We start from the raw sequence: 17,546 nt of genomic DNA on the forward strand, positions 1-17,546 counted from the left end.
TGAAGATACCCCGAACAAGCTCCTCAGAGGATTACTTTTCATAGTAACAAGTGATAGTAAATTTCAGCACACTATATAAATTTTTCCTTACCAAATTCCACCTACCAAAAGCGCTTCACTCCCCGGCAACGGCACCAGAAAAGAGTCTTGATGACCCACAAGTATAGGGGATCTATCGTAGTCCTTTCGATAAGTAAGAGTGTCGAACCCAACGAGGAGCAGAAGGAAATAATAAGCGGTTTTCAGCAAGGTATTCTCTGCAAGTACTGAAATAGGTGGTAACAGATAGTTTTGTGATAAGATAATTTGTAACGAGCAACAAGTAACAAAAGTAAATAAAGTGCAGCAAGGTGGCCCAATCCTTTTTGTAGCAAAGGACAAGCCTGGACAAACTCTTATATAAGGAAAAGCGCACCCGAGGACACATGGGAATATCGTCAAGCTAGTTTTCATCACGTTCATATGATTCGCGTTCGGTACTTTGATAATTTGACATGTGGGTGGAGCGGTGCTTGGGTGCTGTTCTTACTTGAACAAGCATCCCACTTATGATTAACCTCTATTGCAAGCATCTGCAACTACAACAAAAGTATTAAGGTAAACCTAACCATAGGATGAAACATATGGATCCAAATCAGCCCCTTATGAAGCAACGCATAAACTAGAGTTTAAGCTTCTGTCACTCTAGCAACCCATCATCTACTTATTACTTCCCAATGCCTTCCTCTAGGCCCAAATAATGGTGAAGTGTTATGTAGTCAACGTTCACATAACACCACTAGAGGCTAGACAACATACATCTCATCAAAATATCGAACGAATACCAAATTCACATGACTACTAATAGCAAGACTTCTCCCTTGTCCTCAGGAACAAACGTAAATACTCACAAAGCATATTCATGTTCATAATCAGAGGGGTAATAATATGCATAAAGGACCTGAACATATGATCTTCCACCAATTAAACCAACTAGCATCAACTACAAGGAGTAATTAACACTACTAGCAACCTACTAGCACCAATCCCGGACTTGGAGACAAGAATTGGATACAAGAGATGAACTAGGGTTTTGAGATGAGATGGTGCTGATGAAGATGTTAATGGAGATTGCCCTCTCCCGATGAGAGGAGCGTTGGTGATGACAATGGCGATGATTTCCTCCTCCGGGAGGGAAGTTTCCCCGGCAGAACAGCTCTGCCGGAGCTCTAGATTGGATCCGCCAAGGTTCCGCCTCGTGGCGGCGGAATTTCGTCCCGAAAGGTTGCTTCTTTTTTTTTCTCGACGAAAGACTTCATATAGGAGAAGATGGTCATCGGAGAGCCACCAGGGGGCCCATGAGGTAGGGGGCGCGCCCTAGGGGGGCGCCCCCACCCTCGTGGGAAGGGTGTGGGCCCCCTGGTCTTCATTTTTGGCGAGGATTTTTTACTATTTATTGTAAGGTATTCCGTGGAGTTTCAGGACTTTTGAAGTTGTGCAGAATAGCTCTCTAATATTTGCTCCTTTTCCAGCCCAGAATTTCAGCTGCCGGCATTCTCCTTTCTTATGTAAACCTTATGAAATAAGAGAGAATAGCCACAAGTATTGTGACATAATGTGAAATATCAGCCCATAATGCAATAAATATCAATGTAAAAGCATGATACAAAATGCACGTATCAACGCGTTGGACGGCTGTTAGAGATGCTCTTAATCGACATGAAAAGAGAGTGAAGAGAAGGAAACGAAAAAACCGGAAGAAACACTGAAACCTGTGATGGGCCGGCTAAAGACGGGCGCCACCCACACTGTACTATGGCCCAGCCAGCCCATGGGTTTGTCCAGCAGTCGATCCGTGGTGAAGGAAAGGTTAAGACGGAAAGAAAATCTAGATTCCGTATCCCTAATGACTTCATTGATTAATAAAGCAAGTGTGTTTAGTTTAAAAAAAAGGAAAATCTAGATTCCATGGTGGTGGCGGCGGCGGAATTGGCTCTTCCCCCTTGGTCTCTTTTTTGTAGGAGCAGCCTGGGAGAATCAATGATGGTACGGCATTTCGTGAATGTGGTGATGCAAAAGTATGGCAGAAGCAGCAGCTTGTATGACGAGTCGTATCAAGGTCGGGGAGCAGCTCTTCTACGGATCCACGGCAGAAGCACGAGCAGCGGCAGCATCACCGCAAAAAGGGAAATTTTATATGGCGTTGCCATCATCAGCCGTGGTGCCCGCATGGATGGAGATGCCGCGGATGCCTCCGGCCAAGCTCAGGTTCGAGAGATCCATCTCAGACGGCACGAAGCTCGATTTCTTGCCATTCTACGAACGAGGCGGCGGTGGTGCTAGCAAGATCCTCTGCGTGGACACCGCGGATCTCTGCTTCATACTGTTGAAACTCACCCACAGGATTGATCACATCAAATCACGATCAACACATATACATGCAAAAACTTTTGCCTAAGGCACGTGTCGTTATATATATATATATATATATATATATATATATATATATATATATATATATATATGCAGCCTCAGGACCAATGCCTAGCCGACCCAAACTAGCTATCCTACTCGAACACAATGACCAGACTCCTAACCGGACACATACGGCCAACTCCAATCTATATCTATATCTATACCTACTATTAAAAGTAGTTAATATTCTTGGTTTGGTACAGTAATTTTCGTCCGCTTTGTCCTATATATGCGTACAGAAACCTGTCAAAACCGACTAGAGGTATCTACAAAACGCACGGGGGCCGTGTTTGCCCCGTCCCCAACACAATTCTCCATTTCCCTTCTTCCGCCTTGGCATGAGTCTCTTGCCCCGTGCGGCCATGCCCAATTCCCTGATCTCATGTTCGGAACACGCCACCAACATCGTCCACCTTCCTGTGGACAGATGCGGCACATCAAGCCCTCTCCTCGCTAAGTAAACCTACGACACTGCACGACGTGATGAACTGTGGCATGTCGGATTTGGCGCCTCCATAGACGGCCATGGTCTAGCATGGGCTCTCGTTCTAGAGCTTCTCGTGTGTATCGACGTCCAGCGCCATCCGGGGAGCCTAGCCCTCAAGTCGCCTCCTCTCCTCTGCAACCCTCCTGATCACCGTTGGTACCCGCTCCCGGTGCTCCACCGAGTCCACCATGATCGAGTCCACCATGACGCTAACTAGCACCGACATCTAGGTCAATGCTTACTCCCACGTGCCCGTTGGCTGTGTGGCCGCCGTGAGGACCAAAGTACAGCACCGCAGGATGAGGGTGACGATGCATGGCGGATGGTCTAGACGGAGGCGTGGCCGCGTGAAGAGGCCATGTTTGAGAAATTGCAAAGCGTGCGTGTGTGGTGCTGCCGCATCCCCATAGTCCATGCATGCGTGATTTGGTCAGATGGATAAGACTAGAGAGGTGCTCAGGTTGAAGAACACAGAAATCATCTTTGCTTGTGTCCGGCTACATTCGTCAGAATTGGGTTTCGTACGTACGTGTGTTTTTCTCTGGCACGCATTGTTTTCTTTTTGTACATACTGTCCAGCAATGTAGGAATCTAGGATCAGCTTTCGTGTACATGCATGTGTTTCTCAGCAAGATTAGGACCAGATTTTGAGGTTATAGTGAATTTGTTCTCTAGCAAGATTAAGTCGGAGTTGCTTGTATAGACATGAGAGATTGGAACGATTTTGTTCATGCAGGTTTTTCCTGATTGATGCTGCTCCTTCTCAGCCCATACTTGCACATGCTCAGATGCTCAGCCAAGCCAAATCGTTACTTCTCTTGCTGGATGATAACAAGGCTCTAACCCACACAAGTGGAATGATCATTGGATTATCCAGATGTATTTAGAAGCTGGCCACCTCAACAAATCGGTGGCTATTTTTTTTTATCGTGCAAGGTCACACGATTCCTTCAGCTTCATGTTATCAAATACTTCTAAATCTTCTGGTCAGAAGGAGAAAATTGGAGTTAGTTAAGAGTGTATTTGGACATGCTTGAAGATGCATTTGGTTCTTGCACATAAGGAGATATTCTTGATTTTGTTGTCAATACTTTAATCAAGAGAGATAAATTCTTACAGGCTATTCGTATAATTCAGCAGTTAACGAGTTTGAACATTGAAATAAACAAGGAACCTTTGATTTGTAGCAAAAGAATTTTGCAAGGAGAAGGACAACGGAGACACAATGAACTCCTTGAAAGATTGGATGCACACGGATTGCCGCCAACATACCTTGACGCCAAGGAGACCCGGAAGGTGCGCGAAGGCCTCAACATGATCTAGCCAAGCACATATGACAAGTCATCAGTCTTCCCAGCATCATATTCAAGCAGAAGTTTCCTTTACCAGTTTAGTTTGACCTAGCATGCCCCAGGCACAGCCACCAATATATGTTGAGATACCTCCTTGCCTCTAATTGCATTACCGTTGTCAAGGACGCCAAACAAGTACATCTCTTCCTCTTTTTCTAGCTAGCTTTCTTTAATAATATACATTGTATGATGCCCTAAAAAGGGACAATGTATGATAGGATGCAAAAACCACATAAGTGGTTCAACCCATGCTCTAGATATGTACTGGTTGATTTTATCTTCTATCAAGTATTTCCTAGCGAAAATAGATAAATAAATTTAGATTGTAGCATTGGAAACCAAACATATAAATTTACTTGGACGGTTGTAGTTGATTAGGCTTTGAAATGCATAATTGCTTTAGATTGAATATAAAACAAACAAAACTCATTGCAACGTACCGGGTATATGTGCTAGCTTTATTTGTTTATTTTACACATAGATAATTATTAAAGAAAATTCCTATGTAATTGTTTAGGACTCCCTCCGTCACCAATAAATGTCGTTGATTTAGTAGAACTTTGTATTAAGTACTAAATCAGCGGCACTTATTTTCGGAAGGAAGAGTATTTTACATATGTTCTTATTTGTGCAAACAATTTTTCGGTAGAGATGCACATGATGTACATACAATTCTCACTATATGTAAATACATGAAAATTTTCCCTCCCGTGGCAACGCACGGGCATATGTGCTAGTGCTACTACAACACGTAGAGCTAGCTCATGCAATGTCAAACACCACGTAGACTCCCTGTTGAATACTAATCAAGATTACTCGAACATTCTCTCCCTAATCTTGATACTGTCTTCCTTGCTTCTTCGATCTTGACTCGTTGTAAATCACCCCTTTGTCGCTCATTTACTCGCACCACGACAAGTTAAATTGATAGGCTTCATTGATCGCAACAATCTCCCCTTTAATTTCGGCTTGGCGAATTTATGGACCAGCTCAAATATGCCTTGGACTACCCAGCCTCGCTAGTATCCTGTGGAATACCCCATCCGCTGGACTTCACCATCCACCCTAGCGAGATACATGCACTAGTAGAAAAAGGGTCAAATGTGAAGCACATTAGTGCCGGATTGAATTTGAGCCGGCACTAATGTGTGCATTAGTGCCGGTTCCAATGGCTAGCCGGCCGCTCTCATTAGTACCGGTTCGTGGCGAACCTTTAGCACCGGTTCGTTCCACGAACCGGTACTAAAGTGAGTGGTGGCAGGATGTTGTCAGTCCGGGGCCCCTCCAGCACCTTTAGTACCGGGTCGTATCACGAACCGATACTAAAGGTCGTCCTACATAGACTCTTCGTCCACCCAAGCTCGCTCTGTTCTTCCCCTTTCCCCTCTCCTCTCTGTTCTTTTCCCTCTTCCTCTCAAGCTCATCACACATTTTGCCCCAAATTTGTCAAGATTTGAAGGCCCCCATCCATTCAAATGATCACAAAGGTTAGCAACTTTGTCCTTTCATCTCTCATTGCTAGATTAGCTCGTGCAATGCTTTATATAGTGATTGATTTTTGAGTTTAGTAATTTGGGAGGAATTATATATATGTGCTAGTATTTGATTTATATGCAATTTGAGGTCAAAAATAACACTTAGTTTGCATATGTAGGTGTGGTTTACTTAGTACCTTCTAAATCTCCGTCGTAACCACCGTCGATCGCTCGCAACGTCCCGTCGCCGGCACCACCTTGTGGTGAGCCTCGTGTTCATGAAGTTTTATATAAAAAATTGATGTTTGTGTGATTTGGATATATAGTTACTCGTATAATTATCTTACCCATACGTTGTTTATTATACATAGTGCCATGGTTTTGATATCCGTCCCCGTCGGCCCTCGTCCGGGTTATGATTCGGATGTGGTATATTCTCTTTTAGAACTATTCATTGCATTTCGTGTTTATGACAAATTATGCCCATCAAGTTGACATAGATATTTTTATGTAGGAGGTAGTTGAACCGGAAATTCCAACCGACCCTATTGTCGAGAGGTTAAATTTAGTTGAAAGAGAAAACGAGGATTTGAAGGAAAAATTGAAAAGAATTGAGGGGGAGAAGATGGAATTGGAGTTGCATGTTGCCAATGTCGTCGATGATCACAAGATTAAGATGGAGAAAATGCGCTTGAAGATTAGAAAGATTAGAAAATATGCCATTCATAGTGAGGCTTGGTATCATTATGCTGTTGGATCAATTGTTACCTTAGTTGCGATCTTGATCGCATTTGTTGTTGCATTTAAATTCTTTAGCTAGAGAGTTATTTGTTTGTTGCATTTAAGTGTTGTATGATCTTTATGTATGAACTTTATGTATTGTATTAATTTGGTGTTTTCGGTGCTGTGTATTGAAGATGAGCCGGCAATGGATGTACGATGACCGATGCTCTCCCGAGTTCATTAATGGCGTGCGTACTTTTCTGCTTGCGGCTGAGGCAAACAAGCGGGCGGATGGTTTTATGCCTTGTCCATGTGCTGGCTGTAAGAATGGTCACAATTACTCTATGTCAAGAACCATTCACGTCCACCTGTTTGAGTCCGGTTTCATGCCCCACTATAATGTTTGGACCAAGCATGGAGAAAGAGGGGTTATGATGGAAGACAATGAAGAAGAAGAGGACGACGACAGCTATCCTGGCCATGGGTTCCCTGAATACAATGATACAACAATGAGGGAAGAAGTTGAGCCGGTAATGCGGGAAGAAGCTGATCCGGCAATGCGGGAATAAGCTGAAGTAGAGGCATCGGATGAGCCCGTTGATGATCTAGGTCGGGCCATTGCCGATGCAAAGAGAAACTGCGCAAGTGATTTGGAGAAGAAAAAGTTGCAGCGCATGTTAGAGGATCACAAAAAATTGTTGTACCCGAATTGCGTAGGTGACAAGAAAAAGTTGGGCACCACACTGGAATTGCTACAATGGAAGGCAGAGAATGGTGTATCTGACAAGAGATTTGGAAAGTTGCTGGTAATGATAGAGAATATGCTTCCAAAGGACAACGAATTGCCCGAGAGTATGTACGAAGCAAAGAAGGTTGTCTGCCTTCTAGGATTAGAGGTGCAGAAGATACATGCATGCCCTAATGATTGCATCCTCTACCGCGGTGAGTACGAGGATTTGAACGCTTGCCCAGTATGCGGTGCATTGCGCTATAAGATCAGCCGCGATGACCCTGGTGATGTCGAGGGCGAGCACCCCAGGAAGAAGATTCCTGCCAAGGTGATGTGGTATGCTCCTATAATACCACGGTTGAAACGTTTGTTCCAAAACAAAGAGCATGCCAAGGCGATGCGATGGCACAGAGAAGACCGTAAGAAAGACGGAAAGTTGAGAGTACCCGCTGATGAGTCGCAGTGGAGAAAAATCGAAAGAAAGTACGGGAATGAGTTTGTAGATGATGCAAGGAACGTATGGTTTGGTCTAAGCGCAGATGGCATTAATCCTTTTGGGGAGCAGAGTAGAAACCATAGCACCTGGCCTGTGACTCTATGTTTGTATAACCTTCCTCCTTGGTTGTGCATGAAGCGGAAGTTCATTATGATGCCAATGCTCATCCAAGGCCCTAAGCAACCCGGCAACGACATTGATGTGTACCTAAGGCCATTAGTTGAAGAACTCTTACAACTGTGGGATGGAACAGGTGTACGTGCGTGGGATGAGCACATGGGGGAAGAATTTGACCTAAAGGCATTGTTGTTCGTGACCATCAATGATTGGCCTGCTCTCAGTAACCTTTCAGGACAGACAAACAAGGGATACCGCGCATGCACGCACTGTTTGGACGATACCGACCGTATATATTTGGCTAATTGTAAGAAGAATGTGTACCTGGGACATCGTCGATTTCTTCCGAGCAGGCATCCCGTAAGAAAGAAAGGCAAGAATTTCAAAGGTGAGGCGGATCACCGGACAAAGCCTCGCCACCGTACTGGTGCTGATGTACATGATATGGTCAAGGATTTGAAGGTGGTCTTTAGAAAGGGTCCTGGTGGACAACCTGTTCCGAATGACGCTGGCGGACGCGCACCCATGTGGAAGAAGAAATCTATATTTTGGGACCTGCCCTATTGGAAAGACCTAGAGGTCCGCTCCGCAATCGACGTGATACACGTGACGAAGAATCTTTGTGTGGCCCTGCTTGGCTTTTTGGGCGTGTATGGGAAGAGAAAAGATACACCTGAGGCACGGGAGGACCAGCAACGTATGCACGGAAAAGACGGCATACATCAGGGTCATGCAAGCTACGTCTTACCAAAGAAGAGAAGGAAATCTTCTTTGAATGCCTGCTCAGTATTAAGGTACCGTCTGGCTTCTCGTCGAATATAAAGGGAATAATAAACATGGCAGAGAAAAAGTTCCAGAACCTAAAGTCTCATGACTGCCACATGATTATGACGCAACTGCTTCCGGTTGCATTGAGGGGGCTTCTACCGGAAAACGTTCGATTAGCCATTGTGAAGCTATGTGCATTCCTCAATGCAATCTCTCAGAAGCTAATCGATCCAGAAATCATACCAAGGTTAGAGAATGATTTGGTGCAATGTCTTGTCAGTTTCGAGTTGGTGTTCCCACCATCCTTCTTCAACATCATGACGCACGTCCTAGTTCACATATGTGAAGAGATTAACGTTTTGGGTCCTGTATTTCTACACAATATGTTTCTCTTTGAGAGGTTCATGGGAGTCTTAAAGAAATATGTTCATAACCGTGCTAGGCCAGAACGAAGCATCTCCAAGGGCCATGAAAATGAGGAGGTCATTGAGTTTTGTATTGACTTTATTCCTCACCTTAAGCCGATTGGTGTTCCTGAATCGCGGCATAAGGGCAGACTGGATGGAAAAGGCACGCTAGGAGGGGAACAAATAATATGTATGGACGGACATTCTCTCACTGAAGCACACTACACAGTTTTACAGAATTCCGCCTTGGTGGCTCCGTATATGGATGAACACAAGAATTTGCTACGCTCCAAACACCCGGAGCGGTCTGATCACTGGATTACACGTGAACAAACCAGGAGTTTCGCCAGCTGGTTGCAGACACGTACCATGCATGACGCCTCTATTGAAGATGACATGTACTTGATGTCCCAGTTACCATCTTCGAATATAATGACTTTCAAAGGGTATGAGATAAATGATAATACATTTTACACGATCGCCCAAGATAAGAAGAGCACCAACCAAAACTGTGGTGTCCGCTTTGATGCAGAAACCAAGACGAGAAAGGAAACATATTATGGTTATATACAGGATATATGGGAACTTGACTATCGACGTGGTTTGAAGGTCCCTTTGTTTCGGTGCAAATGGGTCAATAGGACACGAGGCGGGGTAACGGAAGACCCGCAGTATGGAATGACAACAGTGGATCTCAACAATCTTGCGTATGCAGACGAACCATTCGTCCTAGCCAATGATGTGGCACAGGTTTTCTATGTGAAGGACATGTCTACCAAGCCAAGAAAAAGAAAAGATAAGGAAGTGAATGCATCGTACGATGAGCCAAAGTGGCACATAGTTCTTTCTGGGAAGAGAAACATCATGGGAAAAGGGTCAAACATGAAGCACATTAGTGCCGGTTTGAATTTGAGCCGGCACTAATGGTACCATTAGTGCCGGTTCGAACGACTATGCATTAATGCCGGTTCGTGTTGAACCTTTAGTACCAGTTCGTGGCACGAACCGGTACTAAAGGGGTGATGGCAGGCTGGCGTCAGGCTGGGGCCCCACGATCACCTTTAGTACCGGTTCGTGGCACAAACCGGTACTAAAGGGCTAACCTTTAGTACCGGTTTGTGCCACGAACTGGTACTAAAGGGGTCTGACCTATAGTACCGGTTTGTGACACAAACCGGCACTATAGGGCAATTTTCAAACTCTACCCCCCCCCCCCCCCCCCGTGTGTCGCCATTTCAGTTCTGAAAAAATCAAAAGAAAATGATAAAAACTTCAAAAAATAAAATCCTTTGAGAGGTAGTTATATTATTACATCTACTAGTTAGGAAAATTTGAATACTTAAATTTGGACATGTTTTGCAAAAAGTGTAGGGAAAATGTAAAACGGCTATAACTTTTGCATATGATGTCGGAAAAAAACATATAATATATCAAAAAATTCAGCACAAAAATCCGCATCCAATGGAGACAGCCTATGGCTTGTTTGCAATTTTTTAGAATCCTCAAATTCCAAAAGGAAAAAAAGATATGGTCAAATTTAAGTTTTTTTAATTTTTTTTGTTAAATCTGGTCAAACTACTTATTAAAGAAGTATTAATGTTACTACATAATTATTCAAGAATATTAGTGTTACTAAATAATTATTTCAATTTTTTGAATTTTGGTCAAACTGTGGTCAAACTGTGGTCAAACTATGGTCAAACTGTGGTCAAACTATGGTCAAACTTATTCAAGAAATATTAGTGTTACTAAATAATTACTATTTTTTAGAATAATAGTTTCAAACTCAAACAGTGAAATGTGTGACTTCATGCTCAAGCTAAACTCCCGAGGGTTAATAGGATTGGCATCTTACTATTGTCAGGAAAACAACAAGTGCAGACATGGAAATGAAGGAGAATAGAACCCGAAAGTTAAGCATGCTCGGGCTGGAGTAGTGAGAGGGATGGGTGACCGGTCAGGAAGTTAGATGATTTGGAATGAGTGATCCACACTTGAGCAGTTAAGAGAGGTGATTAGAGACTAAATCACCAAATAATTCATAAAAATTAAAAATCAAAAAAAATTCCAAAATTTTCAAAAAAAACCTTTAGTACCGGTTGGTAACACCAACCGGTACTAAAGGTCCCCCATACCAGGGCGCGAGCTCACGCCACGTGGTGGCACTTTAGCGCCGGTTCGTGCCGAACCGGTACTAAAGGGGGGGCCTTTAGTGCCCACCAATTAGTGCCGGTTATGGAACCAGCACTAAAGGCCCTTACGAACCGGTTTTAAAGCTCTGTTTTCTACTAGTGGGAGTGGATGACAAGACAGACATGTCAGGAGATTATGAAAAGTTTGATGAAATTGCTCCATTCACAGTGATATTGACCCGAGCATCCAGTTAAATGATGAAGATTTTCCATGGCTACGGCGCAAAGGGACACACGCGAAGAAAAAGTTTCACACCCAAAGATCTGGGATGTGATCGGCTTCACTATCATCACTTTCTTCTATGTTTCACACCCGGGAGGGAATCTCTGTAATAGTTAGGGTAGCTAGTTATGTGTTTTGGCATTTGAAACGCGAAGAAATTTTATGTGCAAGCAAATTCTTTCATGCATTTACAGATTTTTTCAGCTAAATGACCCTGAAATTGAAAAGCATTTCAAATGAACTCAGAAAAGGTTGAAAGTTGGTATGGTATCATAATTTCACCCACATAGCATGTGCAAAAAAGTAGAGAGGGTTACCACAAAAACTGGATGCACTTCGTGTACAAAATGGACAATCTCTTTCGAAGTATCAGGGTTTCAGAAAAAAAAACTCATCCGTTACAAAGGAATTTCATTTTTTAAATAACCTAAGCATTACCAAATTGAATATAATGATAAAACACACTAATATTAAACATAAGAAAAAAGAATCACTGAAAAATCTATTTTCAAAGTTAAGTTATTCACAAACTAGTGATTCACACAAATTTCAAATAATTCAAAATTTAAACTACTCAAATTTTTAAATTACCGGTACTAACAGAAAGTTTGTAATTTTTTGTACCTAAAGCAAAAATATTCAGAAAGAAACTCTAAATACAGCAAAAAACAACTCAAAAATAAATAAAGCAAAAAAATAAGAAAAAAAAACCCACCTACTAGGCCACAGCGGCCTACATACGACTAGAAACCCAAATTCTAGTTGGGCCAGGATGCAGGCCCGCTAGCCCAGTAGGCCCAACAGGGCATCACAGCAGAGGTAGGCCCAGAAGGCCTGCTTAAAAGAGGAGCTCGAGACAGCAGCGACGGCGGGGCTTATAAGCAGGTGCGAGTGCCCCTCGGCTAGCGAGGTGGGACTAAACTTCTGTGCCCCTCGCCTGGCAGCGCACACCCTTTAGTACCGGGTCGTGGCTCCAACCGGTACTAAAGGGGGGGGCTTTAGTACCGGTTGGTGCCACGACCCGGTACTAAAGGGGGTGCGGTTCCCGCCGCTTCGCCTGGCCAAAACAGACCTTTAGTATCGGTTGGTGGCTCCAACCGGTACTAAAGGTGGGTTCTATATAAAAAAAACACTTTAAAAAAATTTTCAGTTTCTCATCTCTCCCTCTGCTTCTTTCTCCTCTGCCCCGTCGCCGCCGCCCCTCATCGCCGCCCCCGTCGCCGTCCGCCGCCGTCCCCGTCGCCGTTCGTCGTCGTCCTGTCCCCGTCCCCATCGCCGCGCCCTGCCCCATCCTCCCGTCATCCCTGCCCGGCCCGTCCCCGTCCCCGTCGTCGCCGCCCCGTCCCCGTCGCCGTCTCTGTCTCCGTCCCCGTCCCCGTCGCCGCCCCCCGTCGTCGCGCCTCGCCGATGAGCTCCTGCCCCGGCCGCCAACCACACACACACATTGTTATAGAATTGTTAGCAATCTTTCTGTTTTTTAGTTATACAATTATTAGAAATGTTAGTTTTAGTTATAGAAATGTTAGTTATATAGAAATATTAGAAATGCTAGTTATATAGAAATGTTAGTTATATTAGAAATGTTAGTTATATAGAAATGTTTTTTAGTTATAGAAATATTAGAAATTTTAGTTTTAGTTATAGAAATATTAGAAATGTTAGTTTTAGTTATAAAATTTAGAATTTGCATATATGAAATCACAATTCATCATTTAAAAAATGTTACTTTACTTTTGCGGCATATAGTATTTGTTGTCGATGATGCCCGGCCCGCATCCTCGCCGTCGACCCGTTCGCGATGGCGTCCTGCTTCAGAGGACCCATGTCCGGGACTGGGCTGGCACTGGGAGGTGCTACCTTCAGGGGCGCGGCGCTTGGTGAGGAACCCGGCCCCGGGTCCCGTCGTCGACCCTCATCTCCTTTGGTGGCGTTCGCGTGGGCCACTTTCGGTGCGGAGGGAGTCGGCCCCGCCGGAGGTGGTACGTCGCTGTGTCAGGGAGGAGGACGAGCACGTCCATCGCTACATGGCTGCTATGGACGTCAGGTTCTCCAGTACCTGGCAGTTTCTTTGGGGAGATCACCCGAGCTATGATCCAGTGATGGTTCCTTCACTTTGGTTGTCCACCGCCTAGATTACTCTCTAGTATTCGATCTTTATTAGCTAGCTAGCTAGTGATGTATTCGATATATAATATTCGAGATGATTTATTCGAGATTATATATATTATTCGAGACGATGTATTTGAGATTATGTCTATTATTCAAGACGACGTATTCGAGATTATATTCGATGATGCTTATTATGTACTATGATTGATTCAGTTTTTCCTTGTTAATTGATTGCATCCATGCATTGTAATTTGAATATATTTCTTTTGGATTAGTTAAACAAAACCTATGGCGGACAATACCGGCAGAGAGGGAGAAGAGGCCCTGTTTAATATCATACGCAATCCTCGTGGGCCAGATGATGATCAGAATGAAGAAGATTATGACGGCTCCGAATATCTAAAAAACACCGGGGAGGGTGATATGATATTCGATCGCGACGACCGAATTGATGAAGTCATGAACTATGAACATGACAAAGAAAATGTTGATGTTGATCACATGTTTTAAATGACTTGAAGATATATTAAAGAATTGATCTTTCTTCCTTCAGCCATCCGGATCGAGCAAATCTTCAGGCAACAGGAAACGAGGCCCGAACAAAAAGTTGAAGGAGGGCGTAAAGTACAACATCGAGGCCATCAAACCTAATGGCGAACCATTAGCGCCTAAGAAGATTGCGGACAAGTTCATTCGTCAGTGCGGAGTTCTTGTGAAGGACCAACTCCCGATCTCCCTTCAAGAATGGAGAGAGCCAGCAAAGCCACGTCCAGGAGTTACTTTTGTCGACGACAGACAAAAACTTCTGCTTTGGGAAACGCTCATGGAACATTTCACCCTACCAGATCATTTCACAGATGCAGATGTGGAGAAATTCAAGGACGCTGCTCTTAGGAAGATGGCGGTTGCATTCAAAAACCACAAGAATCGTGAATGGGCCAAGTACGTCAAGGGAGGAAGGAAGACTCCAGTATTCGAGGGAACACTAGAGAAGCAAAGTGCTCATTGGGACGATTTCGTGAAATTCAAGGATTCGGAATTATCTAAGGAACGGTCGAGAATAAACAAGGCCAATACCGCAAAAAAGGATAAGTTCCATAAGCTGGGGCCAGGTGGGAATGCCTAAGTGGGATAAGTCTGAGAAAGAGATGGAGGATGCAGGTGTCACTCCAGAAAAATTGAGCTGGCCACCCAGGTGCAGGACTTGGTTCTATGCGCATGGGGGGGAGTTGGACCCGAAGACAGGCAAAGTTTCAAAGAAGGCATGTCTGGACGGAGCCGAAGATAAGCTACTTGTTGCAATAGAAGAGGCTCGATCGGGGGTGTTCCAGCCCAACAGAGAGAACGACGAGCTTACGCGTGCCCTGGGAAATCCTGAACACCCGGGAAGAACACGAGGCATGGGCGCTATGCCGTGGTATGAGGGGTTTTCGGACTGGAACGCCGACTACAGAGCCCGTGCGAGAAAGAAGATTGCGGAGGAGAAGAAGAGGAATATGGAGGAGGAGCAGAGGAAGCTAGACTATGAACGCCTTCAAGGCCTAGAATCAGCGCACACGAACTTGGCAGTCAAATTCCAGCGGCAGCAAGAGCAGATCGACTCACTTAGCTAGCAAAGGGGGTCTCAGCAGCTGCAGCAGCTAGCGGATGATCCAGCATTGGATAGCACCGTCCCATCCATGCCGAGAAGCAGCATGGGTTCCGCCCCGGGCAACGCATTGCTGGATAGCTACCCAGTGGATGACATCATGGAGAACACTAACTGCGAGCTACACTTCAAAATGAAGAACATATCCATGAAGGTGGCGGACGCCCTTGCTTTTACAAATCCCCCCGAGGCAACCTTCCATTGCAACCCGATTCCAGCGGGCTATGCTCGTGTCTTGGTTGATGAGGTGGTGGACCAATATTCGGGGCTAGAGCTTGACATTCCTGGAGGTGACGATGAGCACACACTGGGAGAGGCCAACCATCGTATCATTCTATGGATAAAGGATTGCATCATCTTTCGAAGGCCACCGACACCGCGTCATCCGACTCCTCGTCGAAGTCCGCCACCGAGTCAGAAGACTCCCGCTCCTCCAAGTCCACCAACGCGTCAGGCCACTCCTCCTCCAAGTCCGGCACAGCTTCAGGCCACTCCTCCTCCTCCAAGTCCGGCAAAGCGTCAGGCCACTCCTCCTCCAAGTCCGGCACAGCTTCAGGCCACTCCTCCTCCAAGTCCGGCACAGCTTCAGGCCACTCCTCCTCCTCCAACTCAGCCACGTCAGCTGTCTTCGCCGCCTCAGCAATCACGGAAGAGAGCCGCCTCAGCTATGGTGTGTAGCGGTACAAGTTGAGGTAGTACTGGAGGTATAGGTGGAGGCAAGCGATTTCAATATGGTCCAAGCCTCGCGCCTCTTCTGCAGAGTCCTTATGACAAGTCCGAGGACGAAAACGTAGCCATATCGAAGGCCAAGGTGGAAGCCCATTTTGCACCAAAACCGCCACCGCCGCCAAGGGAGAAAGTGCCTGAGGAAAAGATTGACCACTTCATTCGTATGGCTAGAGCACCAGCTCCCAAGCCTGTTGACACAGACTATGAGCGCCACATCAAGAAGTTAAATCGAGCATGTCTACAGAAAGAGGCGAGCTCGAGCTCGAGCAAATCAGATGGCAAAAGGAGCAGTAAGACCGTTCCCCAGCTGGGAGAACAGGCGGCACAATCAATTCCCCCGCTTGTTGTGCCAACAACACACGAGAGTAGGCGCGCCCAATATTATTGTGGGCAAACCGTTAACGTTCCCGGGCTGGGCGATGTGGTAATAACCGAGGAGCATATTGAGCAGGCTGAAACGCTCATGATCACTGTTGGACAACTCGATATCGAGCCCATGTCTCTGACTAGAGAGGAGGAAATAAAACAGAAATATGTCCGGGGCCAACCTTTGGTCGAGCCAAACGAGGTCAAGAAGTTCCCAACGAGAATGTATGAATTGCATCAATGGTACATGGACATTACCAAGATTTCCAATCAAGAGTCCCTCATGGTGAATGTCAAGAAGGATCATTACTACCATGAGAAAGCTATGACCGTTGAGTATTCAGAACTATTTCAGCTATACAGTCAAGACGCACTCGACAAATCTATCGTCAGTTGCTATTGTCTGTAAGTGATTTCTTTCTGTAATTTATGTCTCAACCTAGCTGTAGTGATCATTTTGATCAATCATTACCTGTAATTATCCTCACTATATTCTTTTTTGTGGTATTATGCAGGATGAAGATTTACGAAATGAAAAAAGGTGGACGCTATGGCATTGGGTTTGTTGACCCAAATACCATTAATGAATACACATGGAAATTAGATCCATATTACGAAAAAAGTGTAGAGGAAAGCATGCTAGAGTTTTTCAAGCGCCTCAAATACAATGAAGATATACTACTTCCTTACAACTTCGAGTGAGTCACACTGTCTTGTACTACAAATTCTGTTTTTGCCTACTAGCTAGCTACATGTTTTTGCTTACATATGCCCGCTTAATTAAGACATGCAAATGTGTGTGCATGCAGATTTCATTGGATCTTGTTAATCATTAAAGTTGATGAAGGAACAGTTGAAGTACTAGACTCACTACTTAAGAAAGCAAGTGACTACACCATCGTGAAGGGGATAGTCAACAGGTAATTTCAATCATTATTAACTATATCTCGGCCTATTTAATTAGTTCGTCATTTCCTGATAACAACTATTTAATAACCCATTTATTCATTTTCTTTGTCGGCGGGCAGGGCTTGGGTAAAGTTCATCAGGGCCACTCCAGGCCAATGGAAACAAAATCTGAAATGGTATCGACCCCAGGTAAGTAATTAAGTAGTACTAGCTAGCTGCCATCTCTTTAATTATCATGCTTGATTAATTATTATCTGATCAAATTCCATTCTCATAAAGGCCCTGAAGCAGACGCCGGGGAATAATCTGTGTGCATACTACGTTTGCGAGAACATTCGCATGATGACGTCCGAAAGGAGCA

At 44.6% G+C, this 17,546-nt stretch overlaps 1 pseudogene; it reads left to right on the top strand.

Annotated features, from left to right (window-relative positions):
- Positions 1-2,022: 2,022 nt before the first annotated feature.
- LOC147987229 (uncharacterized) overlaps positions 2,023-17,546 on the top strand; it is a 69,023-nt pseudogene continuing 53,499 nt past the window's right edge.

This window comes from Triticum urartu, chromosome 2A (assembly GCF_056163025.1).
Source record: "Triticum urartu cultivar PI428250 chromosome 2A, HENAU_Tu73, whole genome shotgun sequence".
In the NCBI taxonomy this organism is placed as follows: Eukaryota; Viridiplantae; Streptophyta; class Magnoliopsida; order Poales; family Poaceae; genus Triticum; species Triticum urartu.